At 40.5% G+C, this 25019-nt stretch overlaps 1 protein-coding gene and 1 long non-coding RNA gene across 10 annotated transcripts in view; one reads left to right on the top strand and one right to left on the bottom strand.

Annotated features, from left to right (window-relative positions):
* The window catches only part of TRIP12 (thyroid hormone receptor interactor 12), a 68034-nt gene extending 56745 nt beyond the window's left edge, over window positions 1-11289 (bottom strand). For 7 of the 9 annotated variants that reach the window (XM_042878539.1, XM_042878541.1, XM_042878542.1 and 4 more), the window contains exon 1: window positions 11111-11279. The gene's annotated coding sequence lies outside the window, so the exon portion shown is untranslated. Of the gene's footprint in view, window positions 1-8742; window positions 8821-9043; window positions 9072-11110 lie in introns of those variants that run through there. The other 2 variants (XM_042878540.1, XM_042878547.1) reach the window with 2 other exon arrangements.
* Window positions 11290-11663: 374 nt separating this feature from the next.
* LOC122183899 lies at window positions 11664-17554 on the top strand. Its single transcript, XR_006180401.1, has 3 exons — window positions 11664-11752; window positions 12141-12299; window positions 14648-17554. It is a non-coding gene; the product is annotated as an uncharacterized LOC122183899 (long non-coding RNA).
* The last annotated feature ends 7465 nt before the right edge of the window (window positions 17555-25019 follow it).

Genomic DNA, 25019 nt, shown 5'->3' with positions numbered 1-25019 from the left:
ACCCAACTTTGGGAATTGAGTCAAAACAAATGATTCCACCCGTACAAGTTTATACCAACAATGTAAAAGAACAGACACAGAACTTATCACAGGGTCATTGATAAAACTTTGAGAATTCTGCTGAAACAACGTGAAATTAGATCAACTTCTCCCACCACAAACATTGTTCCAGTCTACATAAGCAGAAAGGACAATGCAGTTTAGTTCATACCCAGTCACAAAGGAATATGCTAAACTTCTTCCCATCTCAGGGGTGGTCCACCAACCCTCCAACTTTTCAGTGACAGGGCAAGCTCACCACCCAGTGCAAATCTACTTGGATGCCATAACCTGAAATACAAGTAGCAACTAGCAACCTTGATTTTGGATGCACCTTGACTTTCTTTACTTAGGTATTTACATCACTTTACTCTACTATAGGTTGAGCTTCTGCTTTCAGCTGCTACAGGTACAGATTCGCACCTGTCACTTTCTGCTTTTAATATCAATGGATGTTGTTTTTCTTTGGTCAATTCTTCAGAGTTTTTTTTGTTGCTGCTGCTTTGTTTTTAAAACAGGTTAGATTATGTGTAATGATAGAGGCTTACAAGCAGCAGCTCAGCTATGTTTCACACAGGCTACCTGAGATTCAGGGGAAATACAATAGCTTGCATCTTTTCTACTTGCCACAATAAGTCATTTCAGAGCAGCACTCATGAGACTGAGCACAGAACTCCCAGTCCTTGAATTTCTCACCTGAACTATTACAAGCTTATGCACACTGGGTTAACGTCTTCTGAACATCTTCCTTAAGGGAAGTGTGGAGATCCCTGAATGAGCAACAGGCTTTAATGACAGTCAGAATATTTATGACAAAACAGCTGGAGTCACTGACATATCAACCAAACACTTAAACATACTACACCATTTTGTTGTTCTCTTCCTCTTAGCTGCCAACAGTGTATTTTAGGCTAAAAATAAGACATTTAAAGAACCCTGAAGCAAAAATGATCCAGAAACACAATAAGGTAAAAAACAACAACAACAAAAAAACACTCTTTAAAGAGATCCCAGTAATGTTAATGGTATTTCTAGGAATAATCACTTTTGTGAGAAACTAATATTTAAGGTTTGTTCTTTCAAATACACCTTCCATAACATTACTGCAATGAGATTTTATTTGTTTACTCTAGGAGAGCAGGTAGATAGATATTCTCACTGAATTAGAGTTCGGCACGTACTCCCTGATGAGGACTATTAGACCACAGCTTTCCACTCCTTCCAGCTTCAAAGCTGTCTCTTACTGCAAGCAGACTACAGAAAGAAAGAAAAGCTGTTTAATATATTGTAGTTCCTTCAGGCACAGGTAAATTAGAGATACTTACATGCTGCTACTGTGGTTGAAGGACAAATTTTGAAAAGAAAAAAAAAAAAGGGTTGGAAAGAACATTTTGTGGAAGTTAAGCCCACTTACACATATTGAATACTTGAAGGCAGACAATCTTAAATTTGTGATGCAATTAAGTCTTGAAAAACTAATTGAGTAATGACAGAACATCAGCAAATGCCAGAACGGGAAGTTTTCTGAACAGAGAGATCAGAGCACTTACTATCACTTTCAGACTTAAGGAGAGGTCATGCACTATTTTTTTCTTGAATGCAAAACTACTTAAAACAGCTAATTACCATTAAATAGGATCCAAATGGAAAATATCAGCATCTAAGTTCACCAGAAGGTATTCGTGAGCAGACCACTACCTGCAGAAGGTAACGGTGAAATAAGATACAAACTAATTGTTACAATCTCCACTTGTTTCAACACAGCTACTCAAGTGATACATTTATCTAAGCCCCAGCTGTTTCCTTCAACCCTTTTATTTTCCCCCAAACAATCAAAACTTGCAAATTGCTGCCTTCTACTCCCACCCTTCCTGAACAATACTCATGGCAAAAGTAATGAACAGCAAACGACTCTGAGACATCTGCAAAGCAGTGAAGAGCAGTAATAGCACACAGCTCCTATACACAAGTACTAAAACAGGAAGCCCTGCTACAGGCAAGAACCTCGTCACTGAACTAAGCATCAGTGGTTACACATCACTGGCACTGTGAGTATCAGGGGACAGGCAGAGGAGGAAAAGCCCTTCAGTACATACAGCAACCAATAATTCCCCAGTACTCTGGCATAAAATATTTACCTAGAATCTCTATTCCGTCACAGTTGGCCTTGGTTAACAAGGATGAATTCGAGTTGAAGGAATAGGAAAATACTCTTACAGGACATGACTAATAAAGCCCAGATTATTTAGCCTGGCAACTTGAAGGCCATAAATGCTTTCTGTAAGGGCCAAGGGTAGGACACTGTGAGAAGAAAATTATTTAAAATGAGATTACAACACTGATAGTCAGCAGGCAAAACAAAATTGCAAGGGTGCCTTTCAAGATGTATGTTGCAGAATTTAATTCAAGAGATGACACACTGAAACAATCTTCCAAGAGGACTGAAGAATTAACACGCATGAAAACACTGCTAACACATGCACTTAACTGCTTTTTAGATGTTTGTGAGTTTGAAATACAAGTGATGTACAAACAGTACTGGCAGATTACACTCTGTTATTCCAAGTTTCTTACTAAGCTTATCCCTGGATGACAGTACTTCACTGTCCTCACATACAGCTTACAAACAACAACCTCTATTTTATTAGGCCAACCAAGAGACAGACAAGATGCTCACACTGCTCAGGACTAGGACATAAAGAGGTCACAAATGACACTGCAAAGAAGCCAAAACTGCTGTCTGCAGTTTTAAGTTTTCCTTGCCCTGTCCCATGGTTCTACCAATAACAAACAAAATAACAAAGTAAGGGAAAATAACCCGCCCCAGCACATTGGGCTCGGGTGGGAGAAGGCAGAAGATAACTCTCCTCAAAGCAAGTTACTGCAGCATAAGCAGTGGCTTCAAGGATTTAAAAATAAAAAACCCACAAACCATACACTACTCTTCAGCATGGAGTAAGTATGCAGAGGCTGTTTATTGAGCTCGATCCTTCTCTTGCTGTGTCACTCTGTGCCCATATGTTTCAGTTTGATATCTCCCAGATGCAGGGAGGGGTGGGGCAGGAATAGTGCCAGAAGTTGATACATTCAGGAAACCAAACCAACTACTCAATTTTTTGGCACAAGCTCGCTGTAGATCTAGCAGACGAAGACACGGGAGCTTCGTGACAGATTAACACAGATTTTTGCAGTTGAGTTATAACAGCAACATTTAAGACAACCAGTACTTCAGAACTGGTTACAGAACAAAGAGACAAAACATTAACGCAGCTCTGCTGTTCAACCAGCCTGCTCTCTAGTCTTGATTTGCCCAGCAGGCTTTCCAACGAGCCTGACGTGATTTTGTTGAAGGGTACCAACACACAATCTGTTAGGAAGAAACCATTTCTTAGCTGGAGGGGAATAGTTTTTAGATGACAAAAACTGTCAGACACACTAAACAATTCTGTGATGCAGAGCAACCCACTTGGTTTACTTTGATCAACTTTTTACAATATTCTGACACCAAAAACAAAAGTAGAATCAATCGCATTAGCAGTGCATGCAAGATGTGACAGGGTTTCCAGCAATTTCAAGCAGTCATGTGACACTGAAAGAAAAACACAACAAGGAAGCCGATGCTACAGACAGAAGCAAGGCTGGTTTAGGGCAGACTACAAACAAGAGAAGGGAGCTGACAAAGCAGTTCTGGTGACACTAAAGGAAACCATCAGAATTTACATGTAATAGCTCAATCATCTCAATATGATAGAAAACCAGACTTTGTCTGAACAAAACACTCAACGTCCTCAAAAGCAGATGATGCAACTACACTAAGGATCCAATCTTATTTACAGCTACAATCATAGTTTCAACAGCTTTTGCCTAAATCTACCCACAGAGGAAAAAGTCTGATGTACCCAGGAACATACTTCAGACCACCTCTGGAAGCAATGAAGTATTGCAACTAACAGGTTATTTGTGTTGTATTTTGACAGTGACAGATGGAGCTTGCTGTGGTTGTTACTTGAGTGGAATCTCATAGGCATCTGCATTAATTTTAACTGTGTGCTCAGGAAGCAACTTATTACTGAAGTTGTATTTATCTCAGGTTTCCGAATACATACTTCCCAGATTCAAGCTTACTTGCATCTGCATATAAGACAGCTATACCAGAATCTTCAGTGGCATTCTGTTCCAACTCCAGTTTGGTTTCAGCAACATTAAGAACCTCTATGCTATTTTGAAAAAAAAAAAAAAAATCCACCAAAAAAAACACCAAGGATGAGAATTATTTACTTTGACCACAGTGCCCTACAGTGTAAACATGAATACATTCCTTCACATACAAAATTCTACAACATTCACCTTTCCCCCCTCACAGTTAATCTGATGAGAACTAGTTTTTCATCCTGTCAAAGTAGTATTAGAACTCCCAGATTCAACCACGCAATGGTATTTCTCTAAACAGTGCCTCTTCCAGTTGCAGTCAAAGTGCAGATGAAAGTCTCCAGCAGGAGCCCAGTACAAAACGTGGCAGAGATCTACATATAGTCACAAGCCTGCAAATATTTGAGGTAAGCTAGAAATAGGGAGTATTCAGCAGCATGTTTCTACTTTAAAGCTGTCATACAAAAAAAAAAACCTGAAGAAAGCATACTTGCCATTTTATTTTTGGCAAAAAAAATATATATTTCATCTTCTGCCAAACTTTCTGTAACGTAATAAGGGAACAAAGCTAACATCTATAATCCTTAACCACAATCTTATGGTATAACACAGCTCTTTGTTCTTACTACTACTGTTTTACTGTAGAAAGTTGACTATCTTCTGAACACCGCAGGCAGAATCCCACCATAGTGAGATACAGCAACAAGCATTCTCATTTAAACTAACATGAACAACGCCATAGAATAGACTGCAGTGAACTTTTAAAGTGCTACTTTCAAGATTTGGAATCTTTGCAGAAAGTCTGCTGAAGTTATATAGCTTCCATCACTTTCTTGTAGTTAAAATGGCATTTGCACCTCAAGCTTTTTAACTGAGCTTCCAACCAACTTGTATCTTAATGTACACCAATGGAATTTGTGCCCATTTCATTACTTGAACTCACTTAGTTTGACTACTGTTGCTGAAAGCTAGCCATGCAGCATCTTTTCAGGGGCTGGTCAACTCAGGCTTAGCCAGGCCACGACCCCTCCATGAAGGATCAGCTCATCAAGCTGCTACGCTCAAAACAACCACAAAGATCAAAACAAGTAGAGTTTGCACCAGAAATCACAGCTCCCATTCAGCAACTTGGTTGCAACAGCATATCCTCAAAATAAAGAGGAGGAAAAAACTCACTCCTAAGGCTGTACGCCAAATGTAAACTTGGGACTCTTTAGTCCTCTCTAAATGCATGGCCCCATTCCACCTGTGATCAGAAGGTTCAGTTACATGGCAGACACCTTCTTAAGGCCAGTGAGGAACACTGTACTGAGTAATCTAATTACATTAGAGATTTGACAACACTAACATGAGAAAATATCTTCTAACCCACATCTTCCAGTAATATTTGTCCAAAAATAGACATCTACCACAGATTCATAATCTACACATGCATGGGCAGCTGTCCTCATCAACTCAAAAGAGTTTAAGTAAGCATTCATTATTCCAGTGCCAATAGCAGTTAATGTAAGTCCCTTTCTATGTTGAGAGTGAGGGGGGAAAGAATAAAAGTTGTCTTTCTTTTTTGAGGGAGAGTAGAAGTTGACAATCACACACGCATTTGTGATTTAAGCTTTGCCATTTGTTTGGTCCACAACACTTACATTGCTCCTAAAAACAAATATATATATGTATACACATTCTCAAAAGATATTACATACACTTATTTTTTTAATTTCCACTGTTATTCACCAGTGTCTGGTTCTTCTACATTTCACTAATCTTGGACTAAGAGAGAAAAGACCATGGCACAGAGATCTTTTCTTGTATCCAGAAAGGATAAAACAAGCCATAACAAGCTTACAGTGAAGCAGGCTAGGCATGAAGAAAGAGCAAGAACAAAACAGCACATGATTTCTAAAAGCTAAGATGGTGAAAGACTAGGCCTAGTTACCTTGGAGCACGATTATGCACTAGATTACCCATGAAGGTTTAACCCAGGTCTATTTTTCTTAATGGGTTTACCTTTATAAACTATCCCTAAGGAACAATCAAAGTAAGAAATCTCCATTACAGTTACAGTTGTGCATTAACAATGAATGCTATTAACAACATTTTAAAAACACAGCAGCAGTCAGCTACAAATGTAGAGGAGCACAGGAATGCCTGCCTTCCAACTAGACAGCCTTCCTGAAGACTAACACCTCTGTCCCCAGATAATACCTGCATGCCAGAAAATAAACAACATTCTAGAACCTTCCACTTCCACCTTCACCCAAGCCTAGCAAGTATTTGCCTTTTTTCACACTAAGTTCACTTATTTTGATGTTACACATAAAGTAATGGTCATCAGTAACATGTTATTCTGAATGAAGAATGAACAAAATCCACCTTGCTCTTCAGAGCTTAAAAAAAAAAAAAAAAAAAAAGCCTTCTTGTTCAACAGGTTCCAAGGACCTCAGCTTCCATTCTGAAATAGCAGACTGCTGCTCATAATTCTAGGTTCAGTGTCAGGAGATTACTCAGGCCATTCCTGAGGGTCACATCTTCCCTGTTCTATCACACATTATTTTAAATCAGACACCATCACATAGCAGACCAATCCACTCAGAAAACACTGAGACATGTGATTGCCCTCCCATGACAAAGCACTGAATTACTACAACACAGAAACCTTCCAGTCCCCTCCTCACATCCATCTTTTTATGTGTTTGGTTTTTTCTTTCCTATCACTCAGGAAAATGTAGTGATTTTATCAGCTTGATGATCAATTAAAAGCTATTTAATTAAAGCTATATAAGTTTTCCCTTAAAAAGCAGACTATCACTCTCAGACACAGCAGTTTTCTGCCATGTTAGTCCTGTATATGTTCATGAGTCAACTAAGATTGGCAACAGTCAGCACGTTACAAGACAAGCCTTGTTACAGGCAGAGTAGAATAGTTCGTGTGTGCTTGAACCCCAACTGCCAGACAGAATTAAAGGAGACTACAATTGTGTATTTCCACAGTTAGATTCAACCAACTTGCTGAGAACGATTTTATCACATGGCAGCATTAGGAGAACAATTGCAGCTCAGAACTAACCATCACAGTAAGTAACCATCCCCACTATTTCAAAGCATGCAGCAGAGAAGCTAGCTGACTTAAGTTGTTTTTCACAGTGACTGGCATCACATGCAGCTGGAAATTTTTGGTTCACAAAAGATTGTTGAATTCATATTTTACGTTTAATTATTTTGTCTGGAGAGACATTCTGAACCAAAAAGCTACGTGCAAGTGTTTTGTGATAAATAGATGCTTGATAATCTTTCTTAAGGAGCAAAATTTATTCAAGCAAATTGTAAAAACACAGGACAGCTAATAAAACTTTGTATTCCAGTTATCAGCTTCATATCATAAATCAAAACTTTACTATGAAAACACTCTATAAGAAATTGGTCCATACACTGCCATAAGCTTGCTGCAATACTGCATATAAACTATCAAGAGCAAATTTACAGTAAACTGCACTACTTCAGAAAAAACATCCATTGGCCCAAAGGTAATTGCTTACCCTGCTACCAGAAAGTTCAGATGCATCACTGCCTTCACTGTCAGTACTGAATTGGGCAGTGACAGCTTGATTAAAAATTTCCACTACTAAGAATTTGTCAGAGTCCACAAACTGCCTAATAGGGAGTGTTACTAATTTTGCAGGTGATGAACAGGACACACATCATCAGACCAGCCAATGGAAGATCCCAGAAACATTCCAGGTCCCAGTTTTTGACAAGACAGTACACGGCGTACAACTTTGGGACCTGATTATACACTGGTTCAATAATTCCGCCTCGGTGTGACAGAAGACAGACCAGTGATGAGCAGTGTTCTATGTGCTACTTACTAATTCCCTAGTTAGAAAATGCAGCACAGCCTATAGAAGTAACACAGATAGTTCTGACGTTCACTTACACTGCAAAGTAAGTACCAACATGCAGGTTAATCGAACAGTAACTTTCCTACTCAAACCTCAGCTTCACTGCTGAAAAATGAAAGCGGTTTAGTCAGGTTGTCTCACCAAATGGTCTCAAAGTAAGTAATACTTATCAGTAATATAAAGACTTACAAAAACTCATCACGACTTCAACTATGAAATTAAAGTCAGCTCCATCAGGTTTCAAAAGAAAAAAAAATGCTGTACTGGGAATGCAGGGTCCTTGTTACCCATAGCCGTACACCTCAAGCATCAGCATGATATTACAAAAGGTCTTCACTGCAATTCTTTTCTGTAATGTATACATCCTGAGTTTGAAGACAATAGGTCAAAGCATAATATAGAAATAAAAGAAACTTCTGCATGGCTCCTTATCAAGGAGGAGTTTCAATCACTCATTTACTAAGATACAGGTTATTTCCCTGCTGGTTACCAGCCAGAACTTCTACAAGACATGAAAAGACTCCATTTTCATAAGCCTCTTACTCAACACATCAGCACTCTTACTAAAGTAGATCTGCTATATTAATAAGTAGTAATGCCACATCACAGATGACCTACAATTTTTCTACTAACAGCTAAAACCAGTTTCAAATCTTACCTATGGAGCCATCTGTAGCCTGGAGAACACAGACTACAAGTCAGTATCACAAGCTGAACACCAGATTTTACAGCAACACTAAGAGGGGAAAAAAAAATAACACCCACAGTCAGACCATCTATATTTCTATCTCAAGAATAGGAGGCACTCAGCAACAAATGTTTCAGAAAAAAACTTCAATTTTTAAGATCAAACCTATAGAACTACACTATGTGCACAATTGAGCCACTCACAATAAGTTCTCTTGCCACAAGCTGAAAACGTGAGCTTTTAAGAAGCACTAGAAGTGTTATTTACTCACCAGAATACTGCTTTTAAACATTTTAGTTGAGTGTGACACCTGTAAAAATTGAAATACTACAATTTTCATTAATATATTTAATCCCTATGAATATTTATCAGTTAGGGTATCAAAAAGCAGAGAGGTATTGTTATTTTTCAAGCACTGCTTTGATCTTCATCACACATTTGTATATGCATGTATTAAAATTTTTTAAAATACTTTGAAACCTCACAGATCTGTTTAAGCAGCAATTAAACACACACAGCCTACATACAACCAGGAACAATCTTGGAGGTGGGGAAGGAAAGAGAGAACTGTAAAGAAGGCAGCAGATAAACAGAAGCAATCACAGCAAGGCCTGCTTGTTTTTGAAGCCTTCCAAAGGAACTATATCCAGTTACAGCAAAAAAAACTTGTGAAATAAACTAAAATGTAAGTCATTAAACACCTCCTCTTCCCTATTCTGAAGGATGTATGTCATACAGTGAGGTGGTAACTAATTAGCTTCTCTTCCTGACAGCTTTTAAAGCACCAGGAAGCTCAGTAAGCAGAACGCAGTGCAGAAACTGTGGAAGTTGCCCCATTCAAGGAAAGTTTTGTACTGTGGGGTTAGAAAGCCCAGATCGGTGTTGTGACTGCAACAGGGTAGGGAAATGGCAAGGTAGGCAAAAAAAAAAAAAAAAAAAAAAAAAGAGAACGAGACGATGCAATCTTGTAGAATCGCCTGGAAACATAGATGTATATATGAAATATTTCCAACTAAAATTAATACTAGATTGCTACACGTAACAAAACCACCCTCCAAACAAACTGCACAGGCTCTGAAAACGCTCCCAAGCCGCACACCAGAGCTACAGAATCAATGTAGGCCAGTACCAAGCACCCGTTTCTTCCCGTGTGTAAATGCGACACAATCAGGCCTCACAAGCAGGCCTTCCCAGCACAGGCAGGACCTTTGTTCCTTACGTCGATGTTTTTCCCCCGAAGCCCTCGACATAACTTTCCATTCTTCCCCCCGTTCTCTCCCGGCTCACGGCCCAGACTCTCGGGCCGCCCCCGCTCGGAGCCCCCCGGCGGCCGAGGGCCGGCGCACCAGGAAGGGGGGCCGGGAACAATGCCGGGCCACGGCGCAGGAAAGCAGGCCCGCAGAGCGGCGGGCAGCGCCGGGACGGCACCGGGCAGCGCCGGGCGGGCGGGCCGGCACCCGCCGCCGGAGCGACCTCCGAGCGCGATACGTTATGCAAGAGAACGGCGCGGCCGGGAACTCGTATCGCGACCGAAAGCGACAAAAAACAGCGGCTCCGGAGTGCTGGCTGCGAAAATAATCCGGCGGGCAGGGCCGCAGCTCGGCCCTACATCGCCTCCGTTGTCTCCCCACCTCCTTCCTCTTCCTTCCCCCAGAAAGGCTCTGAAATATGGACGACGGGCGATTATGGAGCATTTTTGCCAAACCGGGCTGTGAGGTGGGGGGGAGGGGGAGAGGAGTTGCTTTTTTTTAATTTTTCCTCTAAGATATTTGATAGCGTCTATGGGAAAGGAAAAAAGAAAGAAAAAAATAAAGAAAGAAGGAAAGAAAAAGAAAAAGAAAAACACGGGAAGAATCATCAGGGCAAAGGGGCCGACGGCAGCGGGGGAGGGAGAGGCGGAAGGGCACGGCGCGGTGTCAACACTGACGCTGCCCTTTTGTATCGGCAGCGGCACCGGGCCGAGCCGGGGCCCCCCCCCCGCCGGCGGGGGGGGGCCGGCCCCCCCCCCCCCCCCGGGGGGCGGGCCCCCCCCCCCCCCCGGAGACGAGAAACGGCGACCCGGCCCCGCGGCCCGATGGCAGGCCCAATTGCCGCCCCGCCGACCCCGCGGCCCCCGTACCCCGCACCCACCTCGGAGCCCAGCCGCCCCCGCGCACCCCAACACCGGCCCGGGCCGGAGCCCCGCAGAAGGGCGGCGCGGTTGGGCAGACGCGGCGGGGCCCATAGAACGGGGGCCCGGGAACCGGGGACTCGGAACGCCAAGGAGCCCCAGAACACTGAGGCCCCGCGGCCCACCTCCCCCAGTGGCCCAGCGAGGAAGCGGAGGGGCCGCGGGTACCTAGTTTGTCCCGATGCGGCCTCCGCAGACGCTCCGTGCCTCCTCGCCGCCTAGCAGCAGCCGCCTCTCTTCCCTTCAATTATCAGCTGAAGCCGCAGCACCGAGTGGCATCCGCCTCCGCCGCCGAACCCCTTCCAGCGGCGCGGGGGGGAGCCCGGCGGACTACTTTCTCCCGGCGTCGAGGCCCCGCCGGGGCCCGCGCAGCCTCCGGCCCGACGGGCGGCCCCCGCCCGGGCTGCCGCCCCCCACGCGGCCCCCGCGGCGGCCGTGCGCGCGCCCGGTTCCCTGCGCTCGGTGGGTTCGGCGGCCGCAGCGCGGTATCCCTCCGCCGGGGTCGTCACCCCGGGGTCCGCGCCGGGACCTCCCCTCCGGCAGGGGGCGGGAGGGGCGAAAGAGGCCCGCGGGGCAGCGGCGCTCCGCGGGGGGCTCAAACGCTGGCCGGCCGCTGTGCCGGAGCCGGCTCTGCTCCTTTAAGAGGGGGCCGGGCCGGCGGTGACCCCGCGCGATGTCCGCCTCTTCCTGGTTGCTATAGTCACCGCCTTCCAGCGTCCCAAAATGGCGCCGTGCCGCCCGCGGAGGCGTCCGAGGGTGCGTCTCGGCCCTGAGCGAGGACCGCCGGCGGCCGCTGTCACCCGGCGCGAGGTGCGGGCTGGGCCGCTTGGATTGTGGCTTTGAATTCTCTCTCCTTTCCGTCTGAGGCGCCGGGGGGCCGTTCCCACCTGTTGCCGCTGCTGTGAGGGCCGCGTTGAGGGAAGGGGCGCGGGGCATCCCGAGGGAGGGAGCTGCCGCCTAAAGGAGGGCGGTGAGAGGCGGGGTGGGGGGCGCCGCTCATGCCCGAGGGTGGGGGGGGGGGGGGGCCGGGGGGGTGCGGGGGGGGAAGGCCCGGGGGGGGTTGGCGCCTCGAGAACGTGTGCGAACACGTGTGATTTGGTCATCTTGGAACTAAGTGGTGTTACAGAAAGGTATGGTAAACGATGGAAGTAAGCGGGCGAATCGCAAATCCTTAGTTACGTCCCTGTATTTGTCCTAGGGAAAGGCAAGATGAGCTGCGCCTCAGGGTAGCTGGATTTGAGAAAGAAAATAGTCCAACAACTCACACTAGGAGAATAGAGCTAAATTGTCTGTCGGGGGAATAGGAAGACTGAAAACAGCCAAATGGTTTTCTTCCGGAGATGAGGAAACTTGTTAGGTTTGCAATCGAGAAATTAAAGGGAGTGGGAGGTGGCAAACTGAATTAAGCTGCTAGTCCAAATAACCTGTGGTTTTGGTTTTTTTAATGTGCTCCTTCTCTTGGTTTCTGTCATGCCACGTTTTTTAAATTCACTAGAGCCTGTAGATGTTTCAGAAAGCGTCCCGTAGACGCTATCAAATATCTTAGAGGAAAAATAACGGAGGAGGGTAATTTCAATCTCCCCCAAAATTTGTTTGAGGTAGAAGTTCCAGAGTAATTCCAGGGACCTCTAAGTTCCAAAATGAAGAGTGGTTATGGTGCTGCGCAACAGCTGAGAAATGTGTTATGTTTCATAGATGAAGTCTTGTAATGGGCCTCCCCGATGGACCTTGTGGCAATCGTATCAGTGCTGTGATATTTGTGGAGCATTCATTGAGTGCTCTGGGCTATTTAACGTACACTTTTGCACTCAGCTAGTAATCTAAAGCTCTAGCCGTGCACACAGTTATATGTACACTGAATTTTCTACTTTGATTAGTCCCGTTCTTGAAAGTCAATGTTTTAGAAATGATGCATTGTTTTTTTTAAGCAGAAAAAAAGTGTCCACAGCTCTATGGTGTATTTGTGTGAAGGCTTTTGTATTTTTGCGAGCACAGCCCTACTTTGAATTGGCTCTGTAAGCTTTACGTGAGCAGTAAATTTGGCTCTTCGATGGCAAAGTTAGTAATTTGGGAATGGTTTATACAGCTTCAGAATGTATAGACCAGTAGTCATGGGCAGGCATTCCAGGTACCAGCTGACTAACAACTCAAACTATCCTGGAACAAGAAATCCCTCTGCAAATACAGAAAGCCTTAGGGAAGTTTTAGAGCAAAAAAATACAGTTGAACAAAAAGCGGTCCTCTGTGGGGAAGAAACCAGTGCATTGCAACAAGCTTTGTGTTCAGCCCTGTCAACACTGTTTTGTCCAGCTTTTTCCCCTCGCTCCAGGGAATTGAATTTTTTTTTCCATTATGCACCCTGGTATACAAGGGATGTTCTACAGACAGTTTTTCTGAAGTCTGCTACTGCCTCATGGTCAGTACAGTAGGCTTAAGCTGTATAATTGAACATAAGTGAATTGAAATTGCTAATTAAAAAAAAAAAATAAAGGATATCTCTGAAACCAGAGGTAAGTGTACACTAACAGATTTGCTGAGCCTAAGCAGTGAAAACAGGAGGACAAAACAGGATGAAAAGCCCCTAGGCTGCGATGCAGAGGTGTGCGTCTTTGGCTGTAAGCATGTCAATTACTGCAGAAATAATTCAGAAAACATTATTTTTCAATACTGCTATTTGCAATAATGGCAAGATGTACTACTGCATCTTTACTTGTCTTTAACTTGAACCTAGCGAAACTAGGACACGTGGAAAAAAGAAAACAAGGCCTGCTGCAGGCAAATTATATAGGAAGCAGATTGGAACAGAGGCTGTTCGAACTCTTTTTAACCAGTCAAATGCAGCAGTAGTTGAAAAACATTAGCAAGAAATATGCATTTGTGTGGATGTATTTGTGCCCCAGGAGGCCCTGCTGCTAACTTCACCTTCTGCAACAAAAGACAGCTTCCATCCCAGATAAAAATTCAATTTCAATTAACATTTCAAATTTAGAGTCAGTAAGCAAAATTTTCTAAACAAAAGTATTGACTACTTACTAGCAAGCGTGAATTTCTTCTGAGAAGCCAGGAGGAGAAGATTGCCATGTAGCTTCTGTTTAAGCTACTTGAAGGTGGATACTGAAGGAGGAGCCTTATAATTGACTGCAAAAAAACTTTTCTCAAAATAGACTGTACAGAAGCGCAGGTCAATAAGTATTCGTGGTATGCAGCTTAAATAGCTAGATAGTATAGAAAAAGATCTTTAGAACCAACAGTGAAAGTATTTTATTTTAGATAGCCATTTTAAGGCTGTAATCATAACTTCACAAATGCAGGGAAACTATTCTACACATTCATTCACCATGGGCATTTAACAGTTCCACTGCAGAAATAGAAAAATGAAGATTTCTGAAATCCACATTGTTCTGTCCAGCCACATAATAGATCTTCACAGCATAAATGGGACTAGGTGCTCTTCAAAGGTAGTGAGGCTTTTTTTTTTTGCTTTGCTACTTAACACAGAACAACTGTTCCACTTAATCATTTCTCTACCAGGTAAAACATGCAGTGGTACAGATAAATTTGCAAGTTTATTTTGTGGGGTGATGTCCTTTGGCTTAAATAGTACCATTGTATGTAGGTAGCAGTGTGTGTACGCATACAAACGAGATTGGTCTTTTTTAATTTCAGTAAATATTCTCTCTTGACAGTATTGTTTTGTTTTTTCAGTTTCCACTTATGAAACAATCTACTTCCTGGTCACTGCGGTATCTTTCCTGTGCATTTCTTCCTATTAGAACTTTTATTGTAAGCAAGAGGTCTTTTGAAAGCCTGGTGCAAAGGCATTGTTATTTGCTTCGTCTTCTGGAAAATTGTGTCATTTTAAGTTTTAAGATCATATTTGACTTCCTGTGCCAAAATCACACTGCTGACTTGATTGTCATTTGATCAATTATTATCCCAGTGTCTGTCTTCCCATTGTCAGTTTCCAGCTCAACCTTTTGGCTAATTGCAGAAATTATTCCTAAATGAATGACCTTGCCATTAGAATTTTCAATTTCATTTTTCTCCCCCCAGCAGCCTTTTGAGTTTGTTATGGAAAGGTTGCTGTACATGTCAGGAAAGATGTACTACAGAGAGAACAGATTTGGCCATAAAATCTCTGTATATACAAGAAATTCTGGTAAAGTTTATGGGAACAGTGGATAATTCTGATTTTGTGTGTGCAGAACGTATAGAATGGGAATTTTTGTCTTGAGGCTACCATCAAGATGGCAACTTGTTTAACATGCCTTTCTAGCTACCTTTCATTGTGCATGTTCTTCAATCATTTTTGAAATGCCAAATTAATATTTGATGTGCCTGTTATAATTTGGCAAGGTAGGTCACCAACAATAGACATTATCTGTTTGTACAAAGCAGGCACTAAGCCATATTGCTTCCAACGCTGAACATAAAATCACTCCAGATAACCACATAAGTAACCTTTCAAAATAAAATTTCTTATCCATGATCTTACAGTTGACAAGTACAGACTGTAAAAATTGCAAGAGAGGAATCCAGATGGTAGGGTAGTATGGAAAAGGTCTGTCACTCATGTAACAAGCTATAGAGACCAAAAATATTCTTAATCTGCTTATAGGACTGGCTGATAACTGGGAAGATGAAGCTGGTAACAAAAGAAACATAATGAGAAAATGATCTGCTCAGTGTGTAATTAATACTAGCATCTGTCACCTTCTCACAAACGCTGCACTAATCAGAGGATTTTGTCATGTTAGTAAAATGTTTAGAAACTTAACCTGTAAAATAATGGAATCAGATGTATATAAAATTTGTGGTGTTTTGTGCAGTATTCTATACATGATCTGCTTGTATAGTGGGATAGCTGAATTTTATTGAATGTGTGATTGCAGAATTGTATGTATGGTCAGACATCACCAGCTAGACTCTGTAACAAATACATACATGGCATGTGGATGTGCAAATAGTGTAAGTAACACTAGGCAAACAATTCTGACGACTGTTCTTGTTCTTTACCCATCATTGCTTCTTTTGTCTGTTGTTCATTTCTGCATCTTAACTCGGTTTTTGATTAAATCAATGCATTCTGAGCACAACGTATTATTTTGAATGCTGTGAGTAGCACAATATTTTCTTAAAGTAACAATCTTGTAATTAATTGTTTTCTGGAACTTTTAGTGCTAAATAGAAATTCCGAACCTGCAGCACTTAATCTCAAAAGCCATTTAAAACTGATATTCAATAAACAATGTTAATAAAGATTAGAAAAATAAAAATTAAAAAATAGCATCGTCAATGACATTTCATATTGCTGTTCTACCTTGAGCTTGTTGAGCTTGTTGGTAAATCTTAATGCTGACACTTGGTGTATAATCTGTTTGATTAACAGAAGATGTCACTTTGAAGTGCTTAAGCAAAATGGATTGGTGGGGAAAAAAAAATAAAAATGTTTGGTATAATATGAAATTAATTATAGATTAATTACTGTAGTAACTTTTTTTTTCCCCAAGATTAATCTGATCTTTAAGTAAAGATCTGTAAAAGCTGAACCTTTTTCAAAGTCTTACAATTTTGTTTGCGTTTCAATCCTGTAGGATGCTGCAACAGTTATTGCCTATCCAGACCACTTCTGTTCTCTTCCTTGACATTTAAAACTGAAGATTTGAGTTCTTAATGAACCAAAGCAAGTGCACAAATTTATCTTCAGGGGCATTTAAACAAAATAGTTATGTTATGAGTTATTTGTATAGAGGATGTAATTTGCATAAAATTATCAACTTCTTGTCTTAAATTAGAGTAGTTTGGAGCACGGCTCCTTCATGTCAGGAGAAGGAAGCCATTTTGTGTCAGCTCAGGAAGTTCTCCATTCTGCTGATGAAGCATATTTTCAAAATAATTGAACACTTTCAATGGGTTCATGCAGTGCTAAGGAACGATTACCTGGGAATGTTTGTAAAACATAAAATACATCAAGAAATCTCCTTCCCATTTTCACTGTCTTTAATTCAGATATCTAAATAAACAGTAGAACTGCTTGAAAACTGGAAACTGTTCGTTTAGGGAAGTCATGGTTTGTTGGGAAAACACAGATATTGCTACTGGATGTTTTTGTCCAAAACTAAAATGATTTAGTTATGATTAGCAGTGTTGTTGGCTACTGATTTAGCTATGTTGTGATGTGTTGCAGTTTGGATGCCTGTTATTAATATACTACTTCTATAATGTGCCATCTCTGGCTGTACACAATTGTTTGATCTTATTCATACCATTTTGAGAAAGATTTGGGAATTCTTTAGTCATGCTGCAGTGTTAAGGACTTAATGCAGAATAGGAATTCAACTGATACAGGAAAACTGGGACTGAAATTCAGTTTGTGATATGTTGCAGTTTAGGGCTTCCCTTACTGATTAATCAAGGATTTCCTGTGGAGGCATTATATGCAGTGGTGCAAGTACTTTTCTTTCTAAACTACTCAAATTTCTGTTGTTTTCTTTTGTTTCTTTTTTCCCTTCCACAGATGTTACTGAATGCCAGCCTTGTGAGAAATTCATGTATGAATTTAAAATTAGTGATATGACCTTAATTTGCACCAGGGTAAGTTTAGGTTGGATATCAGGAAAAACTTCTTTACTGAAAAGGTTGTTTGTTAAGCACTGGAATAGACTCCTCAGGGAGGTGATTGAGTCACCATCCCTGGATGTGTTTAAAATCCATTTGGATGTGGTGCTCAGGGACATGATTTAGCAGAGGATTGTTAGTTAGGGTAGTATGGTTAGGTTGTGGTTGGACTCAATGATCTTTAAGATCTTTTCCAACCTGAGTGATTCTATGATACTGTGATTGATATGAAGTCCCAAACTGAAATTCCCACCTTACAAACATTTGTCTGTTAGACTACAATAATTCAGTACTATCATAAAGCTTATAAAGATTTGTTTTTGAATAGTTCAAATATTGTGTTTGAAGAAGTGCTGGGATATTTTCTATCAACTCCAATTAAGGTATTTTTAGTTTGTTTTTTCATCATTATTTGCTATTAATCTGATTTTCTGTGTTACAGGAAGGCCTATAAGTGAACTTTTTGTGTAGTCTAAGTTAGTTTTCATCAACTTATGACTAATCTTTATTATGCAAACAGCAATACCACGCTGAATTGCAATGATGAAGCTACCATTTTAAAGTTTCATCTGTGGCTTTCTTCAAAGGTATCGTGCTCAATCTAGTTCTACCTGTAGGAATGTTTTTCAGGTGATGAAGGTGTTATTTTGTCCATCTCCGCATGTGACAGTACCTTCTGCTTAAGTAAATGCTAATGGGTTGTTCACATGTGGTTGTTTAGAACCCTCGTTAATGTCAGTGACTTTTCCGTCTAATTCTTCACTTGTCTTACTTTGGGTAGAGCATCCAGTATCTCTGTTGGCTCTCTGTTTTAGGAAACTTGAGGAATAATTGTACTTTTGTATTCCTGAAATAAACTTTGTGGTCTTATCTTTGGTCTTGTTTCCTCTCTTCCTTCTTCAATTTAGGAATGTAATTATTTGTTCATTTCTGTTGCTTTTATTAACAAAGAGCTTTTTTCTTTATTTCGTTTCCTGTATACACTGGGGCATTCATCATAAAGAGCTATCAGATATGTTTACTTGACTACGTGCATTGTGTATTTTTACTTATTTATTCTTTGTTATTTAAAAACAAAAAAGCATCACTCAGTAACGTGTTTAAGGGAAGAAAGAAAGAAGAGCAGTAGGCAAAGCTAGGGCAGAATCAGGATTTTATCTCTGTGTGCTAAGCTGTGCAAGATTGCTTCTAAATATGCACCAGTGTGACTTGTTTTTGAACAGATTTTCTGAGGTTGATCTAAACTGCACTACGGAGATTTGTAAAGAATTACCTGACTTTGGATTGGGCGTAACTAAATCAGTGTATGTTTGTCCTGGTTTTATCAGTACTCCATATCGTAACATCATGCTACAGGCTGTTGGGAGCAGAGACGCGGCGCAGTGCGGAGCTGTGCTTCTTGTTTATCTCCAGCAGTCTCATGTGAGACCTGACTCTCCAAGAGGAAGATACTCTGGGATGTACTGCATTTCCCAGGAGCCTCCACATGGTTTCCGATTCCGGGGGATGGGGAAGAGCCGTCTTTTCTGAGGGGTGAGCGGTGGAGGGCCTGTCGGTAAAGGCTCAGGCTGACTCTCTGATCCTGTTTTGCTTTTGGTTCATTTTTATTTATTGCTCGTAATTATTCTGTATTATCTCACATTCCTTTTAATAAATTAGTTTCTCCTATCTGAAACGGGCTTTTCCCTCTTCCTTCCCACCCCTTTCTCCTGAGGGGAGAGAGGGATGTCGTGTGATTAACTCTTCAAACGACGACACTATTTTGGTGCCCACCGTGGGGTGTCACCCAGATGTCCTGTATGGGACCCCGGTGTCACTCAGATATCCACGGGGCAACAAAAAAGTGTCATGTGATTAATTCTTCAAACCATAACAGTGTTAAACTGAAATAAGCCTAAGTTAAACCAAAGTAGAAGTGCCTGCAGCTTTTGTATGGGCTGCATTAAATTAGGTTAAAATGGTACAGGGGGTGTAAATGTCAGTTGTTGGATAAAACCTAAATTAGAGAAATTAAGAGAAATTTGGTAACAAAAAGAAAGAGCATTAGAAGTCAACGTGCAGTGAAATAATGAAAGTCTTTTGTGGAAAAGGCAAAATAATATCATAGAAGCAGAAACCCAGGATAGTGTCTGAAGCTGGAGTTCTAAATAGCATAATAGGATGGTGGTGAACAATAGAGTGAAATCAATGACAGATGGAGATCGCAGACAAGAGAAGCTAAGTAGCTGGGAATTATCAAAAGAGCAAGCAGATACGTGATAGGAAATGCAGTGCACATTTTTAATATACATACACATCAAATTATCACAGCCACTGATAACAAAAGGATAGTTGTCAGCATGAGTTATGTTAGTGCTAAAGCAGAGCTGTGCAGTAATTCCTATGTAACTTACAATGATTCCAAAACCTACAGGTAACAATTAATTTCATGTTTAAAAAAAAATAGGATTGGACAAATCCAGTGTTTAAATAAGCATAGAAAAGAAACCAGAACTTTTCAGAAAGCATGCTACCTTTAGTACTGGGTTAGTAACTGAGAAAATGGACATATTTGTCAGCACAGCTGTTTCTGGAAAACAGAGACATAGATGGTATTCAGGTACATTAGAATGCCTGTACAATGTGATGGATTCTTCAGCACTCCTGTTCTTTCACCTGATGTCATTGAAGATGTAAACAGATAATAAGGGAACTTCAGAAAACACGAGTGTATATCTACTGTAAAAAGGTGTGATGGGATTTCTGGGGCAGACACAATAGTTGTTTCTCAGAATTTAGAGTGAGAGATGTCTGTGCTGAAAGTGAGCTGGCCATATAATAGTATAGGAGAGCAGTTTTCAAAAGATAGTGTTAGACTGGTTGCAGACAGGTACGAATGAGGATGATAAGAAGTACTCACAAAATGATGAGATTGCTGAACTAAGATTCCATCTGTAATAAAAAAAGGTTGCCAGTCACACACACAGGTTCTCCTAAAGGACATGCAGATTCCCTAGAAAAGGACTTTCAATTGTAATGCTGCTGTACTGCAGGACTTTTATACACCAAAGCAGGGAGTCCCACTGTTCCATTATTTGGCTCTTTACTCTGATGGAAAAGGGAAAAAAAAAAAAAGGGAGGGGGATAAAGGGAGGAAGGGAAGAGAAATTAAAAGCATAGTCTAGACCAGAAATTGTAACAAAGGGACCTTGAAAATGCAGTAAGAAGGAGGAAACTGAAAGAAACTGCTTCGAAAGAAATCTGTCAATATCTTAGCCATCTAGAAAGGAATGTTATGTCTCACACTTAGCTAGCATCCTTTGTTCTGTTAAATAGTGGAATAATCTCTTCGTGGTGATCTTATCTGGGACTGCCTGTTTAATCATGTTAATAAATGGCAAGTATCATGCTCATAATTGCAGGCTCTGATCCTCAGGAGTCATTCTTTATTCTCTGTTAGCATTGCTTTCCCCAAAGCACATACCCCCCTCCCTTCTGCATCGTCTCATTGTCCTGCTCTTGTATTGTTCCCTCTGATCTTTATACACAGGTCTGCATGAAGGAAGAAGTTAGCCAGCCTTCGAAGCACCTGTGCTGTGAACATCTGTATTTTGCTTTCTTTTTCCTCTTGCAAGTTCTGGGAAAATACTTGAGAAAAGATATTGATCAAGGTATAAACGAGATATGTAACTGAGAGGAAGGGAACAGACTGTGTCAAGGCAGCAGATTACTTGCTCAGACTCAACTACTTGTGCATTCCCTGAACAAAAATACCATTTTTTTCTCTAAACTTTTAAATTCCAGCTTTGTTCTGTATTTTACTGCATTGTGTTGAATTGCTTGAAATGGAAGCCTTTGTCAAACATGTGCAAGCACACTCCTAATTCCTTTGCTGAGGTGCCTTGATATTTTTGAATGCCTTGATGAGCAAAGTTGAGGGAAACTTAACATCTTCATAGTTGATTTATGTGAAATTTTGGAATTGTGACATTTCTTCTCTCCATCCACTCAATATACTTGTAATAGCAATTCTTAATGCTGTTTGTTTTTACACCAGGAAAATTTTTTTTTGTTGTTTGTTTTTGCCACATGGCATTATATTTAAGATTGTACTCTACTGGAGTTGCTGCTTTATTTTGCTTGCCAACTGAATTGTTTTTATCTTTTCTTGCTCTTAACAATAATATATTTTTCCCCTCCAAAACCAAGCAGAAGAAAGGAAGGGAAGTGGGTGGACTTGCATCACCCTTAACTATTACATTACCTAACTGCTGTAATCTGAAAAAAGACCTACATTGGTAAAAGGATAGTGAGAAGACTGTAGTGATGATGCATCACTGAAATGCTGTTAACAAATACTTGCACGAATGAAGTAGGAAATACAAGATTTCTCAGAAGGGCCAAGGAACTATGTGTATTTAATGGTGAATCTATACTGAAATACTCTAATATTTACTTGATACAGAATTTTGATGGCATTATCATTGACTCAAAATAATACCAAGTATTTGTAGAGTGATAATGAATTAATAAATAACTATTGTGATACTGAGAAGAATCCATACTTTCAAGTACAAGCAGTTCACAATTGCATTCTGATGTTCTGAGGAAGCTTGCTCTTTTTTTTTTTATAGTGCAGTATATCAGGCTTAGTTGTTTTTTTTTGGGGGGGGGGGCGTTTGTTTTTGTTTTGCTAATAAGTGGTTGTGAGAAGGAAGCTACTGTCCTGTGCAGTTGTGATCCTATCCGTGTAGATAACAAAAGAGAACAAAACAGTAATTTGTATGACTTCCTGCACTATAACAAATGCAGATTTTTTTTAATAGCAATTGTCAAACAAAACACAGGTGTCATAAGCCCTACCTGAAATTTTCAAAATGGATAACAATTTGCCTGAAGGGCAGCTAAAAGCATCTGATTTCATAGACGTAACAGGTGGCAGTGGATACCTATTTGATTTCATACTGTGCGTGCATGAAATGTAGAATGGCATCCGTGGATTTAGTTTAATCTCAGTTTGCCAAATGCTTGCAGTGTTATACACAGGTGTTCACTTTTTGTACTTCTTCATAGAAATTACATTCAATGTTCCAGTGTAAGCTTGGATTTATTCTATATATTTTGATAAACTGAAGATTTTTATTGCATGTGAATTGCAATAAATGTGAATATCAAGAAGAAATAATGGCTAACTGTAAAGGTGGTCACTCAAACCACACAAACCAGTCTTCTCTTAAATTGCTGCTAGCTTGCAAGAACTGCTTATGCAAATATTAAAGTATGTAACTATGTAGTAACTATGGAGCGTTTGGTCTATTATTAAGCTATTCATTTTTACAACCTTAAAAGCCCATCTATAAAATTAAGCTTTTTCTCTTTTGTGGCTCAGATAGTCCATCTTTTTATAGCGCTGAATGATTATGACTGCTTTTCAGTTCTGATGTTGTTATAAGCAGCTCAAGATCTCCAAAATAAGGCAGACTTAAACATCTGCTGAGAGTTTTGTTTGGGTTTTGTTGCGTTGTTTTTAAATCATTCTCACAAGGAAGCTGGAAATACCTGTTCTTCCTGGTGAACAATGAACTCCCTATGGAATCTTCTTTTTACACTCCAGGTCAAGCTGAATGCAGTGAGGTAATAATGTGTGGTAGGCCAGGTCATCGGCCTCCTCTGGCTCTTACCCACATTCTTAAATTTACATAGGACTCAAATAAACAGCTGAGCATTTACTTTATATCCATGCATTTTGTAGAAGCATGGTCAAGCAAAAGTTTGGGTTTTCAGATAAACGCCTTTGGGTGATCACAGTTCCCACAAAGCTCCATGCAACATGATAGCAAAATTTCAATTCAGAACACTTTTCATCTGCTATAGAAACCAAAAAGGACCTCAAACTTCTTTTGCTGTTTGCACAGCAGTTTTGTTCTGTCCTTATTCTCATGTGTTCCACAAATACGCACAGAAGTAGCCTTACACGCCAGTTCTCTTTACACTGCTAGAGGTAAAAACAGCTTTTGGAAATACGGCACAGCAGCTCACTGTTGTATTATCTCCGCAGTGGTTTACAAAAGTACTGGTTCCAAAGCCTTCCCAGACAGCAGGATCATCAGTGAAACAATAACAAGCAGCTTATCATCTCTTTATGCATTCAGTTCTCGTATTACTGCTAGTGTATTGTTATGTTATTTTAGCAAAGTAGTGACTATGCTCCGTGTACATTACAGAAACGTTTAAAATGTTTTCAGTGTTTTTAATGTCTTCTTTGGATATTAAATTTTAAATGCAGATTGGTTAAATGTTTTTTTTCCCCCCATGAGAGGTAAATGTATTCAAAAGAATAAAGGCTGCGTGTGTCATTTTAAAATAGGATGAACTTAGGCAACTGAGTAGGATGTTTGTTCTTTTATTCACATAATAAGGGTTATTTTACAGAATACTGTGGATGTCTGAGTGTTAATTGGTGTTATTTTGTATCTTTGCTATTAGGAAGATGATTTAGTAATTCTGATTACCACCTATAATGATATCTCCAAGAAACATCAAAATGACGAATTTTAGCTGGCTGTATTTGATTTTCAAAAGTACATGTTGAGTTGTTACTGCACATGAGATGTCAACAGAATACACGCGTGACTTGAAAAATATAGAAGTGATTCATGGGCCTGCCTTGGCAGGCTCTGGAATCTGAGCTTGAATTTGAAAATTGGTAATGAAAGTGAATTTGACTCTTTGGGGCTTACAAATAATTATTCTCAACTTAAACATTTACATATCAACACTGGAGAAATCTGAAGTACAATTTCATGTTGATGCATGTAGACTATTGTCACCAAGGCGAAGATTTGCAATAATAAATTTTACACAGTCAGTGAACAAGAGTAGTCCTTTGTGCCTTATTGACAGTGAAGTCAAGGCTGCTTTTACTGTTCTACAAGCAAGTAGAAAAAATAGAATCTGTAGAGTATGTGTGTACGTGTGTGTGTGTGTGTGTGTATACTCATGTGCATGTTTTCAAATGTGCATGTCACTGATATTCTCATTTATCAGTTTATTGCTCAAGAATCTATGTATAGCAATATAAAATCCTGACTTTACTCAAGCAAATGGAAGAAAATAGAACAGATTTACTATGAGTAGGATTACAAGATTTTTATCATTAGTTTTAACCTTGCCAGAACTGCAACTGATCTGACTTCAGGGTTGTGGTATGATCTTCTCTGACAGCTGGTGTGAAGGCAGAGAGATGACTTTCCCATAGACCCAACTGTGTCAGCACCAAAACAGAAGTGGGCATTAAAAGCTGACACACTGTTCCAGTATGTCTGTAATGTTTAGAGAGAACTTGGGAAAGTTACCATTATCCAGCCTCTTGTTCTTTGCTGTTTTGTAGTCACATAATTTGCTAGTAATACAGCTGAGACAAAAGGTTAATATGCTTTGTAAAGAAAAAAAAATCTTTGCTACCTTTTCTTTTTCTAAG

This window comes from Lagopus leucura, unplaced genomic scaffold (assembly GCF_019238085.1).
Source record: "Lagopus leucura isolate 7727_CA_CO unplaced genomic scaffold, USGS_WTPT01 Super-Scaffold_100021, whole genome shotgun sequence".
Lineage (NCBI taxonomy): Eukaryota > Metazoa > Chordata > Aves > Galliformes > Phasianidae > Lagopus > Lagopus leucura.
The sequence above is the reverse complement of the archived record's forward strand: the minus strand, read 5'-3'. Positions and strand labels throughout refer to the sequence as shown.